Here is a 16000-nt window from a genome sequence, read left to right as displayed (position 1 = left end):
TCACCCTAGGTTTTTAGCAAAGTCAGTTAGCACACAAGCCTTGCTAACACCCGCCTATGAGTTAAATAACCTACAGTGTGTCCTGTCTACCACTGGAGTTGTGAAAACAGCACACGTGGGCTGCTGAGGATTACTTCTACTCCTCCACCTCTACATTCTTACTGTTCATTTTCTCCTAACAGGAAATGCACAGTTGCCTTTAAAATATTAAGATTTTTTTTTTTAAAAAAAAATCTTAAAACTACAAACCTGATAAAGCCCCCATTTTTACTCAATGCTGTGAAGATGGGAAAGGAGCATCCAATTGGAGCCAAGACCCAAGCCATATTAGGTTGAGTAGAAATGTAAGGAGCTGATGAACCAGCCTGCCTCCATCTTAGATAAAACTATCTTATAGTAAAGACAACCTGTGTTTCTCAAGGATTGGGATATGTAACCTGTAACATCAACTACAAATGGTTCTGCACTACCTGTTCCATGAAACAGCAACCATGTCTGTTTCAAAACCATCTTGCAACCCTACCTTTGTTTCAAAAGGTTGTTATGACTCCCTGTTGATATGACTACTTTGTTATGACCACCTTGTGATCATGTCTTTGTTTCAGGAGGTTGTTATGACTAACTAGTTATTTTGCCCACGAAATCCCCCATTTGGAAACTCCCTACTCCTGAGCTATAAAAACCTTGTCTTCCCTATATCTAATGCTGAACTCTTGAACCCTAACTTAGGGAGAGGCTGCCTGTGTACAGGAATAAAAGAGCTTTACCTAAATTAATTGCTTGTTTTAATTAATTTGGCCATGATGATTTGGGTTGGTGGTTCTTCTCCCATCTTTGATATTAACACATGCATGATCTGTATTCAGTCCTTCTTCATCTCCTTATATTTAGCCTCTCTAGATCTCTTTCCTTTGCGCGCGCGCGCGCACACACACACACACACACACACACACACACACACACAACACACATTATTGGCTAGATTTCCATCCAGGAAAGCTTTGTGGTGAATCCCAGATTGACTTGATAAAAGAAAAGCTGAGGGGGCTGGGGAGATGGCTCAGAGGTTAAGAGCATTGACTGCTCTTCCAGAGGTCCTGAGTTCAATTCCCAGCACCCACATGGTGGCTCACAACCGTCTGTAATGAGATCTGGTGCCCTCTTCTGGCCTGCAGACATGCAGGCAGAACATTGTATACATAAAAAATAAATCTTTAAAAAAAAGGAAAGAAAGAAAGGAAGAAAGAAAGAAAGAAAGAAAGAAAGAAAGAAAGAAAGAAAGAAAGAAAGAAAGAAAGAAAGAAAAGAAAAGCTGAACTGGCATAGTAGAAGCTTTAAATGTGAAATTCAGGTGTTTATAAAGCTAATTATTCATCCAGTTCTAATTCTATCATGAAAGTTCCTTTTGTTTTTGGCTTTGATAGTGGATAAGTATATAGAATATTTAATTTTGGTGTGTGATGTTTTATTTTACTTGCAAGATTTTTTATAAAAGGTTTACAACATTAAAAAGAATAATTTAAAGAAGAATGGGTGATTTCAGGACTATTCATCTGACTGGTGAAGGAGGGATTAAAAGACATAAAGTAGAAAGAGACTGGCGAAGCCATCAGATCTGCAATCAGGGGAGAGAGCAAGAAGGGGGAGCAAGATGGGGACCCTCAAGTTTTATTTTGTTTGTTTTATTGAGACAGTATTTCATACACTCCATTCTGACCTCAAATTCTGATGTAGCTGAGAATGATCTTGCTCTTTTGGCCCTCCTGCTTGCACACACCCCCTCCCTCCCAGTACTAGGATTATAGAAACGCACCACTTTCTTTAAGATGAGGAGGAAATAGACTCGAAATTATCAGTTGACTATTTGCTTCTTTATCTTACTCTCTGTCTGACAGAATTAGTAAGAAAGAGCCCTGCAAAGCAAAGCTGGAATGTGTTTCTCCATTTATGCAATGTTAGGGATAGAACCCAGCCTCAAGTGTGCTAAGCAAGAATTCTACCAATTGAACTATGGCCCCAACCATTCTCAAGTATCTTGCTTGTGAAAACTCACACAATTTTTTTTTTTATTTATTCAACATTTCATGGGAAAATGTTACAGCATTGTCTCTAGTAAGCTCAAAATTCAGATCTTGGTAAGATTCATGCACATCTTGGTAAAGGAATATCAAAGTCTCATGAATTATATATTTAGTATAATCTGACTGCTCCTTTCTCCATTGCACGTGATACCCACACACAGGTCACTTGGTACAAGCCTGGGGGCAGCCTGCCTGCCTGATGTCAGATACTCATTCCTAGAATATAGAAGGGTCCACAGGTGGGAGTCTATATAGGGGTCACACTGGCAGACATGTATGGGGCCCCTGCTGGGCTCTGGGAAGCCCTCTTATACCGCTTTCATGGCTGGCCGGGTCCGAGGCTGCTGCTTGTACATCTTCCAGGCCTCCCCAGTGAATGCTGGAGAATATGTTTGCTGGGCAGGCAATGGGCAGGAGGCCACCATCACAGACACAGTGTTTGGTGTATGATGTGTGTATATCAAAGAGCATATCTAAACTCTAATCGAGGTCACTGACTCTGATGATGACTCAGGAACAGAGCAATTTGTAGAAGAATCTTAACATTCAGTTCCCGAATACCAACTTTTAAGTTAAATTTCAGTCTTGAGCTCAGGTCATAAAATGCAACTGTGGAATTCTCACCTCATGACTAATCACTGTGGCAAGAAGAAAAACACCCCTTCACACTCTCCCTCCATCCAGCTCCTGACTGTGGTAAAAGATCTACTCTGAGCTTCTTGAGCTGAGTGGGGTGCTCTTAACCTCTGACTTACTCTTCAGAATGAGGCAGAAGGCACAGCCAACTTTGACTCATCCATTCCCTGCTCTGATCCAGCTCTGGTTGGGATCAGAAAATCCAAACAACTGTGGCAAGCACTAACATTTGTGAGACATGGGGCACGTGGAGTCCCCCTCAGACCTCTCAGCACCCTTCCCAGTAAGCTGGACAGTTTCACTTTGTAGGGAAACTGTATTTCAACCTCTGAAAAATGTTGAGTAGGTTCTCATTTCTTAAAATCCTTACAGCTCAAAACATCATGCTGTTTGGGAAATCATTCACCCATCAGCTTCTTTAAGGCAAACATTATATTTTATTCACTTTTTCTTTTCCCTGTTCTCACAGTCTGAGCTTAGACCCCAGCAACTGCAGAGAGTTGATTAACATCTGTTGACTTAAAGTTTCCAATCACTTTGAAAACAAAAACTGATGAGAAAGGAAGATTAGTCAGGAGCCAAGATAATGCTGGATAAATGACAGCTTTTCACATTCCCGCTCAGCATATAAGTGTGGTGGATGTGAACAGGGGACACCTGCACACTACACTACACACTTCCCACCACAACCCAACCTGACAAAACCAGCTGCAGCCACTGAATTTCAGGAGGTTAATTTTGTTTCCTGGTAGTAGATACTGAAGGCACAGAAAAGCTGCTTTTGCTGCTCCAAGAGCCTTTTCAAGTTTGACGTGGAGCGGTACACAGCCCACGACACATGTAGACCAGCAGTTATCTCTCGTCATCGACTTCTTTGGTGCATTTCAATCCATCATGGCTGAAAGCGGGTCTATTATAGGTTTCCCTGGCTCCAGCTTACATGTGTGTCCCAATGACAAGATCCCTGACAAACGGAACAGATAGTGATGAAATGGACTCAAAATGATCAACTAGCCATTTGCTTCTTTATCTCACTCTCTGTCTGAGAGAATTATTAAGAAAGAGCCTTGCAAAGCAGAGCTGGAATGTGTTTCTTGAGTCCTGGGCAAATGAGCCACGGCCTTTTGCAGAGGCAGAAACATGCAGATGGCACTCCATCTGATATGGCCATTTTCAGGAAGAGAAGGGGAACACATCCTCAGAGGATAACATTTGTCTACCTTGGTCACATAGCTCCTGACTGAGCCAGAACTAGAATCCAACTTTGGGCATCTGCGCTGATGTTAGGGAAACCAAGAGGAAGACAGACAGATAATCCCATTTTTAAGGACACGATTATCTAAAAGATTATTTCGAAGTTCTTGGTTTCCTCACCTATCCATTCCATTTGGGAATCCTCCCCATTCCAAATGGGAGAAGAACATTGGCTGTGAATAAGGTTAGACTTGGGATCAGTTTGTAATGAGTGTTAAAAAACATTGAACATATTTTTAGTTTCACAGTGAATCTGGAAGGAGCCTTATTTTGTGGAAAAGTCAAAGGTCAGGGAAATTAAGTGCCTTTCCCAGTGTCACCCAAGCATTTAAGTCCAGCCTCTCAAAACCATCATTTTCTTGACTGGAAATAGACCCACCCACTGATAGTCTTCCTAGCTTTGGTGTGGGACGACATGACAACTGGCATGTACACGTGGAGTGCCTGGTTTTGAACCTGACACATAGAGGAGACTCGATTCTAGTTTAGAGTTCCTGTTTCAGTTTTCAACATAATTTATTTCCTGAAGTACATTGCCTTGTCTGGAAAGGAGGAAGTCGAAGTTCTCACAAAGGTCAGGAAAGGTCAGACATGGACTGCATGATAATTTCAAAGTGTCAAAAGAATCTAGTTACAAACCTTAAATTGCAGAGAACTGGGTTCCAATCTTGTTCTCTATGGGTAAAATAATTGAAAGTCAGATAAAGAATAAATTTTAATTCACCATCCTAAATTCCAGATGCAGGTAGGGTTTCCAAAACAATGTGTTCAATATTCAGGTTAAGTGTTACCTCTATTACACAGTGGATTTTTTGAAGTCCTTTTATTGATCCTATTCTGTTATGTTCTATATAAATTGAAATGATGAAATCATATCAATTTAATAATTGCAAGTAGATATCAGAAATTATTTGACCATTTCTTGAAGTAAGTGCATTCTTTTGTACCGCACTTTTGAAATTACAGTCTAAGTATAAATGTGATGTAGTTTATAAAAATTCAATTTGCATGCAGTGTTTCAGAAACACATCTATTGTATTTAGCCAAGAACATTCTTTACAGTTGATAGCAGTTGAGGAGGTTTGTCTTAGGAGGACAACAATGAAATGAAAACACAAATAAAAAGAATAACACGCTTGATTCAGTTCCCCAAAGAAAGTGTGGAGGACTGATAAGGAGGATCAAGCAATTTAAAATAAGATCAGAATATTTTTAGATTCAGTAATTGGCCCCAGAAAAGATCATACTACAGACTCCTGCATGGAAAGGTATGTATTTATAACTGAAATATGAGCAGCCAGCTTTGTTTAAACTTTCTATCACACGGTACTTGAGAGGATAATGACGTTCAATAATAATCTATATATACCTGTGTTTGAAGATGTTCTTGGCCCATGTTTATCATAATATTAGCACAGTGTTTTTTTCCCCCGTAGATAATACTTAGTCATTATCAAAAGAGCAAAAATAAGGAGTAAGTTCTAATCTGTGGTAGAGAAAAAGGTTTCTAGAGAGCTAGAGGATGAAGATTTGGACCAAAACACACATAGTGTAAGGTTAAGAATTCCAGAGGGAACTATGTAAGTCAGTGGTTCTGTGTCTGCTGGTTTTCCTGTGGGTAAAACAAGATGGAGAAATCTGCTAAACCCATTCGATGATACAGTACCACTTACCATGACCATTCTTCTCTGAGGCAGGAGGTGACTGCACCATGTATTTGAAAATAAGTTTCCTATAAAAGATTCTGAGATTCTTTGTACAAGCTACCAACCTTGGAGAGGCTCTGGGACAAGTCTCTTGACTGATAATAGCGCCCTGTAAAAGTGAAGGACGACCAGAGTGTGATTAGCAGTGCTAAACACTTTTAGTTTATCATTTTCAGAACCGTCTGTTGCATCAATCTGCATATACCTTGCAGTTAGGAATGAACTGGGCTGAGTTGTTTATATGAAGAGATTTGTCTTTATTGAAGTCCTCATTGATGCTGGAGAGATCGTTCTGCCATTAAGAGCACTTGTCACTCTTATAAAGGACCCACATGGAGACTCACAACCATCTGTAACTCCAGCTCCAGAGGATATGACACCCTCTTCTGGCTCCCCTGGGCACTGCACACACATGGTACACAGACATGGATGCAGGAAAAACACTCATACACATAAAAAAAATTAAATCTTGGTTTTCAGTCCTCTTTGCTCAGGGTGGTAGAGCTATCCCAGCTCACGGGTTCTTAGCTATCACAGGCTGTCCATCTCATCTTCACAGAGCTCAGGGTGAGCTTGTAATATGGAACTCATACCGTTAACATGAAGTTCTGCCTCTTTTCCACATTGCTCATGGGAATTGTCTCCAGTCTCTAGATCACATCTTGGGATGCTACCATTTGTCTCTGCCTGCCCTGTCCAGAAACTGGCTTCACGGTGCTGGATAAATGAACCTCTCTAGTCACACCTGCTCCCAGGCCCTGCTGAACATCAGTGATCAGCTAGACTCATTTCCTACCTGTTTTTAAATATGAGTCCCAGAGAAGAGCAGTTCCAGACCCAGAATAAAGACAACAAAATCACTGCATTCAGCTACCTTCAGAGGTCTGCTGGGGTACAAGGAAATGAGAGGGGACATTTCTTCCTTTTCTAGTTATAAAAGTGGAATGACCTTCATCACTAAAAGAGGCAATTACCAGAGCCGTCCTGGTGACCACAAGAATGTGTTGCTTACTTCTATATGATTGCAAAACAGGCCCAGTGCTTTAAACCCGGCCCTCAGTGATCCCTATCAAGACAGCTAAAAGCAAGGGACAGGAGGTTGCCTCTCTGGAAGCCATGCTGTTTCCATGTCTTTGTGGTACAGAAGTGTTCATCACATTCCCCTATCTAAGATACTGGCTCTTTACAAGAAGGAACAAACCATCCCTGTGGCTTGGAAGTCAGAATTCTAGTGTATTCCCATGTGAATACACTGGTCACAAGTCCTTGAAGCCACCTGGCTTGGAGGGAATCCCACTTAGCAGGCTTGGTGGGGGTGGGGGGAGATTTGTCCTACTGATTCTGTACCTCTTGGTTTAGGTTTTTACTTTCTCTATACTTCCAGAGCACAGGAGATCATATATGCACTTTGGGTCACATGGGGTTATAGGCAAGATACCCAACAATGTGTGTTTTGAGTCCACATACCTCTTATCTATTTGCTGTGATATTGCCTTTTCTCTGAGGAAAATACTTTTTATAATATAGCTAAAACGGGAGACAAGCCCTAGGATGAAATGGAAATACTTGTCAAAGGGAAGACATAATTGCTTCGTAGGTAGAAATTGTTGTTTCTGCCTGCAGGATTCCTAATACTTCACCAGCAAGAGCAGCGTGAATGGAGTGGGGGTGGGGTTGTCACATGGCTGGCACATCCATATATGCAAATGAGAAAGACATCAAGGGATACATGCTAAACATGCATTTGAACACAGATTTTATTATCAAATAGAATAATTTTTATTGATAGCTACCTCTATGAAGAAATCTGTGGGTAAAACTTATAAGTCACATTCTATTCTCTCTAATTAGCCATAATAATTAATTTCTTTAACCAATACCTCATCTTAACCTGACTATATCTTAGGTCTCCACCTCCTACTTTGATACATAACCAAGGGACATGATTTCAGTTTTTAAAAAGCCATTACAGAAGGCAGTTCTCAGAGAGATACTGTTAATATTTCTGATACTGAGATATCTGTTTCCCATATTTAGAATACCCAGAAAGAATAGAATCTAAATATTTAAGAGCCTCACAGGAAAATATCTGACAACTGGAAACTGTCTTAAAAGCCTGTAAATCTGGCGCTGGATAATCAGAATCAGCTAACAGAATTCATTTTTATTAAAGCACTTCAAATGATCAAGTCACTGATGCGTTTTAACACCATAATGGCATAATATCCTTCCCCTCAAATCCTCAGGGAGGCAAAGTGATCACAGATTAAGCAAGTTCAGCTGCACAGAGTGTTTTCATAAGCTAAGGAGTATCATTCCATAAGAAATACTTCTGGTACGAATGATGAGATTTTGAGAAAGTACCATTTTGGTATAAAATGATCTGGTTGCCTGGGGTTGTAAATTACCTAGCCCAGCTCTCTTTCACTTCTACCCAGTTCCCTTTCTCCCTGATGACAAAGAGAGTTCTGAACATGGAAGAAATGAACCAAGCGATGAGGTGAACGAGAACCTGACCCTACCTAGTTTTTCTTCTCCTCCTTCCCTCCATTTTGTTATGTGTAATAACGGAGCTTGCAGCAGGAAGTAATCAACAGAGATGTGCAGAGCCTGGAAGCAACCAGAGGGCAATGTTTGCTGCCAAGGAAGTAATCTTAACTCACAGCTTTCATCCCATCCCTAACACTCATCCTCTGAGGGATAGAGAAAAGAAGTAAGCTGCAATGCTTTACTCTCTCTACAAGAACGGAGGGACCCAAGGTCTCATCACAGAAGCGCTGCAGATAAGGGATGGGGAGGAAAGCAATCACCATCACCCAGAGGAGCCCTGCTTCTGTGCACCTACAGACAGCTATATATCTTCCCCTGCCGAGCTGGGGAGTCCAGGAGATACGTTGGCGTGGGGAATGCCAATCAGTGGTCTATAGTCCCCTTGTTGTAAATTCAAAACATTGGCAAGTTACAGGCAATTAATTCCAGGCAAAAAGGGCTGGCTCCACGTCATCTCATGCAGAGGCGCAAAGAAACACGGGTTTTGAATGCTATGACTACATTATACAAGCTGTGGAGTTTTGAGCAAGCCACTTATTTCCTTTAAGATTGTTTCTTTGTAAAATGAGGCTATTGCAAACATTTTCCAGTCTAAAATCAAGAGTTTCTGAGTATGTAAAGCCTTAACCCAGTGTCTGCCAGATAGAAAGGATTCAAGACATTGGCTCAATTTCATGACTGCAAGTGGTTTTAAAATAATTCATATGGAGCTGGAGAGTTGGTTCAGTGGTTAAGAGTATCTGTTGCTCTTGCAGAGAAGCAGGTTCAATTTCTAGTACCCACATGGTGGCTCACAACCATCTATCACTCCAGTTCCAGGGGATCCAATTCCCCCTTGGGACTTCCATGGTCACCATTCGCACCTATGGTACACATAAATACATGCAAGCAAAACATTCAATACACATAAAATAAACAAACAAATAAATAAATAAAATTCATATGTTTCTTACAGCGTCTTTGCAAGCCTATAAATCCAGCTAGGCAGTCATGGTCTTTTCAAACATTTTGTAAATATTGGATACACACACACACACACATACACACACACACACACACACACACACACACACACACATGTATATATTTGTAGCACTCACTAAATGGCAAAGTCAGTACCAGTGTACACATAACGACTTCCAGCTAGTTACCACAGAGCTTTACCCCATGGACATCATTACATGTTAGCTGGGGTCTTGAACTCCTAAAGGTTCTGTAGCTGCCTACCCCTCAGCTTTGTAGGGTGCTCCTCTGACCTCTTCTTTCTCTGTTCCATAATATCCAACCTCTGGGCACTGGGGTCACTGCAGGACCTCACAGTTGGATGTAGGAACCAGATGGCAGAGGGAGGCCTGAAAAATGTTTCTGGCAAACACCTCCCCAAGCTGGAGTGTGTGTGTGTGTGTGTGTGTGTGTGTGTGTGTGTGTGTGTGTGTGTGTGTACACGCACACACTCCTCCCTTTTATTGGCACGTGAGCTAAATGCCCAGCAGCCGCTTCTTGGCTGAGTTCCATTCTCACTACAGTTGGCGCCTGTAAAAATGGCTTTGGCTCCAGTATCTTCTATGAGACTGTCTATCATGAAGAATTTTCGCACTGCTGATGATTTCTATTTTTATGAATACTTGAAAATACATGCCTCACATAAGAGTTCTGACCTCCTTTTATCTTTCCAGTGGAAATTCTTCCATAAAGAGGTGTCATCTCTTTTATACAATTATGTTTTGTGTGGGCTATTTATAGTGCTGTGAAAATTAGAGAATGTAGTATTCCTTTTGACTTTCAGAAAAATTGTTAAGCATCAAATTGCATGTCAACGGAAAAATGATCTTATGAAAAAATTAACAGGCTTCACCATCTTCCACTATCCCATCACCATTCCACTCCCACATACACAGAAGATGAACGTAAAACAAAACTAGCATAAAAATAAAAACCTGCTTTATCTGCTTGGATCCAATTGGTGTGCTGCTGAAGGGTGCATCAGACACACTGGAGAATGAAAGGGCTTCTTTCCAAATGCAAGCCTGTGGTAAGAGCTTTCTGAGAGAATCGCTGTGGAGGCGACTGTCTGGAGCCCAATATGTACCGTACTAATTGGGAATTTCTCCTGCTGCCCTTTCTGCCTGTTGGAGTAGCCCAGGAAAAAGCGAAGTGTGCTGTGCGACTCTGAGAGCTCTTGGGTCATCCAGGAGCACTCTCTGCTGACATTTACTTTGTCTTTGCTGTCATTTATGTGGCTGTCAGAAACAGCAAAATTGTCACTGTACCTAAAAACTGAAAATATATTAAACCAAAGAAAGAACTAAATGTCTTTCTCTGTGGCTATCCATTTAAATGTCAAGGGCATACCCCGCATTCCAGCACCCATGAAAAGGAAGAAAGACAAACTCCAGGTGTATCTCCACAAAGTAAGCAAGAACTTTTTCATCAATTTTCTTTTTCCCCTCCTCTACCTCCTCGCCCTTATCTTGACTCATGCTGGCCTTGAACTCAGACAATCTTCTTGTCTTGTCTAGGCCCCCAGAATATAAGGACTGTAGGTGTCCACAGTTATGCCTGGCTAGGAAGAAGTTTCTTGGTAAACATAGGTAAAACAATGAAAAAATATTACAGACATGTTTATATTTATTAATTAGTATATAACAAATATAAATGCTAAGAAAATAAAATATGATTGTGTATAATGTGAATTTTAAGAAGCTTGGTAGAAGGAAAGAAGTCTCTCTAAGAGACCTTGAGGAGTGGTGTGCAAGGAGATGAAGGCCACGTGCTGGTGTGATTCACTCTGAGCTTTGTGAACTTGTTCAGCACTGGAACAGTTCTGGAATCCGCTAGATAGAAATTCCTCTGCTGTGTCCTGATTACAGCTTGTGAGCATGTTCAGTGCTTTGTTAGTGATCTCCCCAGCCTGTTAACAACCTAAGTGCTTTTGGTTCATAGAAGGTTAAACCGTGGTTCACCCACACAGCAGTAAATAAATACTCACCAGCCAAAAAGAATGAACTGCTGATGCACACAACAAAATGGGTGTGTCCAGATTCATTATGCACGGTCAGAAATTGTACATGTAGAGTTTCATTTATATGGCATTCTGTAGAACTCCAAGGCAGAAAACAGACCAGTGTTTGTTGGAGAGTTGAAGGTGGACACTGCCTACAAGAAGACACGATGGAACTTTAGGAGGTGATAGAACTATGGATTGCTGCCATAGTTATCTAATTAACTGTGTTTGTCAGTTCTTGCAAAACTATACACTTACTAGAATGAATTTTGCTATATGTAAATTTTACTTTAATTTAAGAAAATTAAGAATCCATCTAAACAAAAAACAAATGAGGAGTTAGGTGGTGGTGGTTGCAGCGCATGCTTTTAGTCCCAGCACTCAGGAGGCAGAGGCAGGCAGATCTCTGTGAGTTCCAGCCTGGTCTACAGAGCAAGACCCAAAACAGTCAGAGCTATTTTTCAAGACAAGAGAAACCTTGAGAGATGGCTCAGTGGTCCAGAGCACTGGCTGCTCTTGCACAGGACCTGGTTCAGCTCCCAGCATCTGTGTCAAGCAACTCACATACCTCTAACTCCAGCTCCAGGGGATGCCAGGCCCTCTTCTGGCTTTTGCAAGTACCTGTAGGTATGTGAACAAACACATACACATAAATAACTTTTAATATAAAAATAAAAATATGTAAGTTGACTAACAATAAACTCAAATGATATATTTATAGAATCCACACATGTTGAATAACTTTTTAAACGAATGATTGATTTTTAACTTTTATTTATGTTTTTGGTAATTTTTTAAAGGTTTATTTTTATTTTATGCGCATTGGTGTTTTGTGGATGTGTGTCTGTATGAGGGTGTCAGATCCCCTGGGAACATTGTTACAGACAGGTGTGAGCTGCCATGTGAGTGCTGGGAACTGAACCTGTGTCTTCTGGAAGAGCAGCCAGTGCTCTTAACCACCGAGCCATCTCTCCAGGCCCATGACTGACTGATTAAAAAAAAAAAATCTGATTTGTGCTTTGGTACTTGGCTCTTGTCTGACAGAGTATCTCATTTTGATGTCACCGGTACTGACATTTCAAGGTCTGCTACACAGACTGTTTGGCTATTGGACCACTAAGACACTCTGTAGTCTTAGTAATCGCAGGGCAGAGTTCTTCATAAATATGAAAATATCTGAGCTCAGTTCCCCAAACACAGGAGGATTCCACACCACTGTTGAAATGTTCAAGATACTATTATCAAGAAGGTAAAGATAATCAGATGGGCAATGCTGGTTCACACCTTTAATCCCAGCACTCGGGAGGCAGAGGCAGGAGGATCTCTGAGTTTGAGGCCAGCCTGGTCTACAAAGTGAGTTCTAGGACAGCCAAGGCTACACAGAGAAACCCTGCCCCCACCAAAACAACAACAACAACAACAAAACGACAGCAAAAACCAAACCAAACAAAAGGTATACAGCAATTCAGGTTTAGGAATTACTGGCTCTAATTACTTAATGTAACACTAACTCCAAAATACAGAATACTCAATGAATATGCTAAAATTTTCTTTTTCTAAGTGATATTGGGTTCAAATAAACCTTAGAGGGAGCACTGACCTGGAAGAGAAGACACAAAGCAATGTACATCCTCTGCAGGGTGAAGAAGTACCATCCACCCACTAGCAGTATCTGGTCAGTCCATGGACTTGTACATGATGTGTGTGTGTGTGGGGGGTGGGGGGTTGGTTGGTGTCTGCCTGCCAGCAGTCAAGCCATCCCTAAATTCCCAGGAGCTAACATCTTAGCCTTTAATACATAACCATATGTGGTCCTTCTTCATAATTTTCCTGGTGTTCCTACGTATTTGGGGACCTGTACTGTGCCCTGAGCTCCCATCCTTGGCTCTTATCTCTGCAAGGCCATAAGCACATGTCCCTGTTTGCCTCATTTAACACATCTGAGTATCTTTTTGCTAATATCACTCATTCAAGAAAGAAAGAGTCTATGCTTACAGAAGTTCTCATAAGTCAAAGAAGTCAGGATTGCTCCTCACTGCAACTATAACTCAGCATCGTGAATCCTATTTGCTGGAGTGATTAGGAAACCTTTTTCAAGAAATGGACACAACATACCAGCTAGACAAGTCAAAAGTTTTGTTCAGACTTCCAAGTCAACACAACAGCAAATAGAATACACATCCTCTGAGATCTTGAAAGTACTTCAGCAAACAGATCAGGGTAATTTGTAATTAGCTTAGTAATTTGGGGTATGCATGCATAGTGGATGCTGCTAAAGCAATTTCTAGTGTACTCCAAACCCAGCCTGCCTCCCAACCCCCGCCCCCTGCCAATGTAGGCTGAACAGTTTTCTCTTCAGTCCTGTTGACACTGTTAATTTGCTTTGCCATCTCGTCTGTCCCTCTCCCGCCACCTTCCCCTCCGCCCTTCACTATTGCAAACAGAATTGAGAAATGCAAGGTTTGGAGAGCTCTTGTGGAGAGAGCCATTTGCTCTCATGGAAGCAAACAGCACAGCCAATCAGCCTGAAATCTGAATTTTTTTAGACACATAATAGACCATTGGCTTATCAAAGCCTCTTATCTGATTGAAAAAAAAAAAAAACCAAAGGTAAACTTCAGAGCTCATGGAATTAAAAGACAAATGAGATGTCATAATTATCAAAGTGGCTAATTTAGAAAATTAAGCCGTTCACATAGGTGACATAATTGCTTGTCACAATCACTCTTTTTCTCATTAGCTTCTTCCATTCAGCACCTACACACTGCTGAACAGTCTTTGGCCCTGCTCAACAGTATGTGCGGTTTGGTGGCTTGGCATCTTTCACTCTGTGTCCTCTAGCAAATACTTGGATTTCTGAACAGGGTTTGTCTCTTACCCGCCTCCTCCAGAAAACCTTTCTTTCACAATTTTATTTTGAATTTGTTTGGAGCCAAACATTCTTTTGAAATAATTAATTATCAGCAGAGGATTCGTAGAGTTAATAGGATGTGTTACAATTCCTTGGAAAGCACTAAGGGTATTGATATGAAGTCATATTTTAAAAATCTCAAAGGTTAGATAGAATTTGTCTTTGTCTTCCCAATTTCTAAATAGAAGAAAAAGAAACATATTTTCAAGGTATCCTTTTGTTTTGTTAGCTCAATGATTTGTTGTTTGATTTCCATAATCCAGACTAATTCAAGTAAATTTAGTTTATGAGAGTTATTTATAAGATTGCTGTACTGCTGTTATCTGTCAGCGGGTTCAGACGTTATTAAGGGTGATGTCTAAGAAGGAAAATGAACAGTGTTTGTTGTGTCCTTCTACAGCAAGCCACGGGAAACGACGCGGTAAACACTGCTTTAAAGTCAGAGGAACGGGACTGAACAGGACCCTGCTGTCTTGTAAAGTTAGGACAAGGCTGACAGGACTTACACAGAGACCACGTTGATGTCATTTCTCTGAAAAGGGTGTTCTGCCAGGCAGTGGTGGCACATGCCTTTAATCCTAGCACTTGGGAGGCATGAGGATCTCTGTGAGTTCAAGGCCAGCCTGATCTACAGAGTGAGTTCTAGGACAGCCAGGGGTACATGGAGAAGCTCTGTCTTGAAAAAACAAAAAAAGAAAAAGAAAAGGATGTTCCTTCTGAATTCATACTATAAAGCTATCATCTGACTGTTTCTGGAATCTTCATGGAACTACAGTGTTTGGATTTCATTAGCCTTGAACTAGTGAAGCATTTGTGTTACAGAGACGTTACAATGTATAAAAGCCCAGGAGAAAAACAAAACAACTCAACCAAGTCTCAAGTGTGTGTGTTTTCTATGAACATTGCCTCCCCTCATAAGAGACCCTGAAGTGGTCATTGGACTCTAAGGGCTTAGAGAGATAGAGTTCATTTCCCTCAAAACAAATACAAGCATGACTTCCCACATTGTAGCAAGCACATACCCTGGCTATGGGGGAGGAATAATCGCTCTTGATTCAGACTTGGCATAACACTCATTTATTCACACAGTAAGATTACAAGCAATATTCATCCTGTCTTCCAAATGGAAGCGGGAGTACCTCTCAGGGTGTACAGGTCCAGACCCACCACATCTGTTCCTCTGGATCTTGGGTCAGCCTTCCTCTGGTCAGCCACATCTGCACTGGGGACAGGATCTCACATCTCTGGCGGAAGGGAGTCGTCTCATGCCAGGGTCTGACAAGCTCTGTTGGTCAGGTCTGAGGCTTCATCTTTTATATTCTTTTCTGGCTAGGTTTCTAGTCTTATCCCTACTTCCACACATAGCTTATAGCTTATCACTACTCCATTTGTGGTTTACTTACGTCCTTCTATTGCTTATCACTCCTAACCAGGTTTGTTCACCCTAGGTCTTACATATCCCTTACACACATGATGTCCCAGTTAGACAGGACCAGAGATTAAAACAGAAAAGAGACATAGGACAGACAACCTGCCTGAGCTTTCTTTGTCTATTGTATCCTTCAGACCATGAGGATTTTTAAATAAGAAGGGTGATATGTGGGACTGGCAGGAGAGAGAGAAGGTAGAATTCTCAGAGACCAGGAAAGAGACCAAGTGTATGAGAAGACAGCTGTGTACAGGCAAAGTGAGCCACAGTGCAGCAGAGCCAATATATGCCTGAATCTTGGAAACACGTCAGTGGAGAACTTAGAGTGAAGGGAATACCTACCAGTGATACTCAAGTCTGCACTTGGCTATTTAGCAATACGACCTTCACTGTCCTTGTTGTTTTCTATGGAATCCAGCCAAATTTTGA

General features: G+C 41.2%; 1 long non-coding RNA gene across 2 annotated transcripts; it reads right to left on the bottom strand.

Annotated features, from left to right (window-relative positions):
* Positions 1-2111: 2111 nt before the first annotated feature.
* Positions 2112-15504, bottom strand: LOC119089041. 2 transcript variants are annotated; one of them, XR_005092885.1, is made up of 6 exons: positions 15282-15504; positions 11800-11852; positions 11217-11383; positions 5645-5786; positions 4611-4646; positions 2112-3681 (listed from the first exon to the last, which is right to left on the bottom strand). It is a non-coding gene; the product is annotated as an uncharacterized LOC119089041 (long non-coding RNA). The 2 variants fall into 2 exon arrangements; XR_005092884.1 differs by having other exon boundaries at positions 5743-5786; positions 15282-15503.
* Between the last annotated feature and the right edge of the window lie 496 nt (positions 15505-16000).

The sequence above is a fragment of the Peromyscus leucopus genome, chromosome 14, assembly GCF_004664715.2.
Source record: "Peromyscus leucopus breed LL Stock chromosome 14, UCI_PerLeu_2.1, whole genome shotgun sequence".
In the NCBI taxonomy this organism is placed as follows: domain Eukaryota; kingdom Metazoa; phylum Chordata; class Mammalia; order Rodentia; family Cricetidae; genus Peromyscus; species Peromyscus leucopus.
This window is presented reverse-complemented; position numbering and strand designations above follow the sequence as displayed.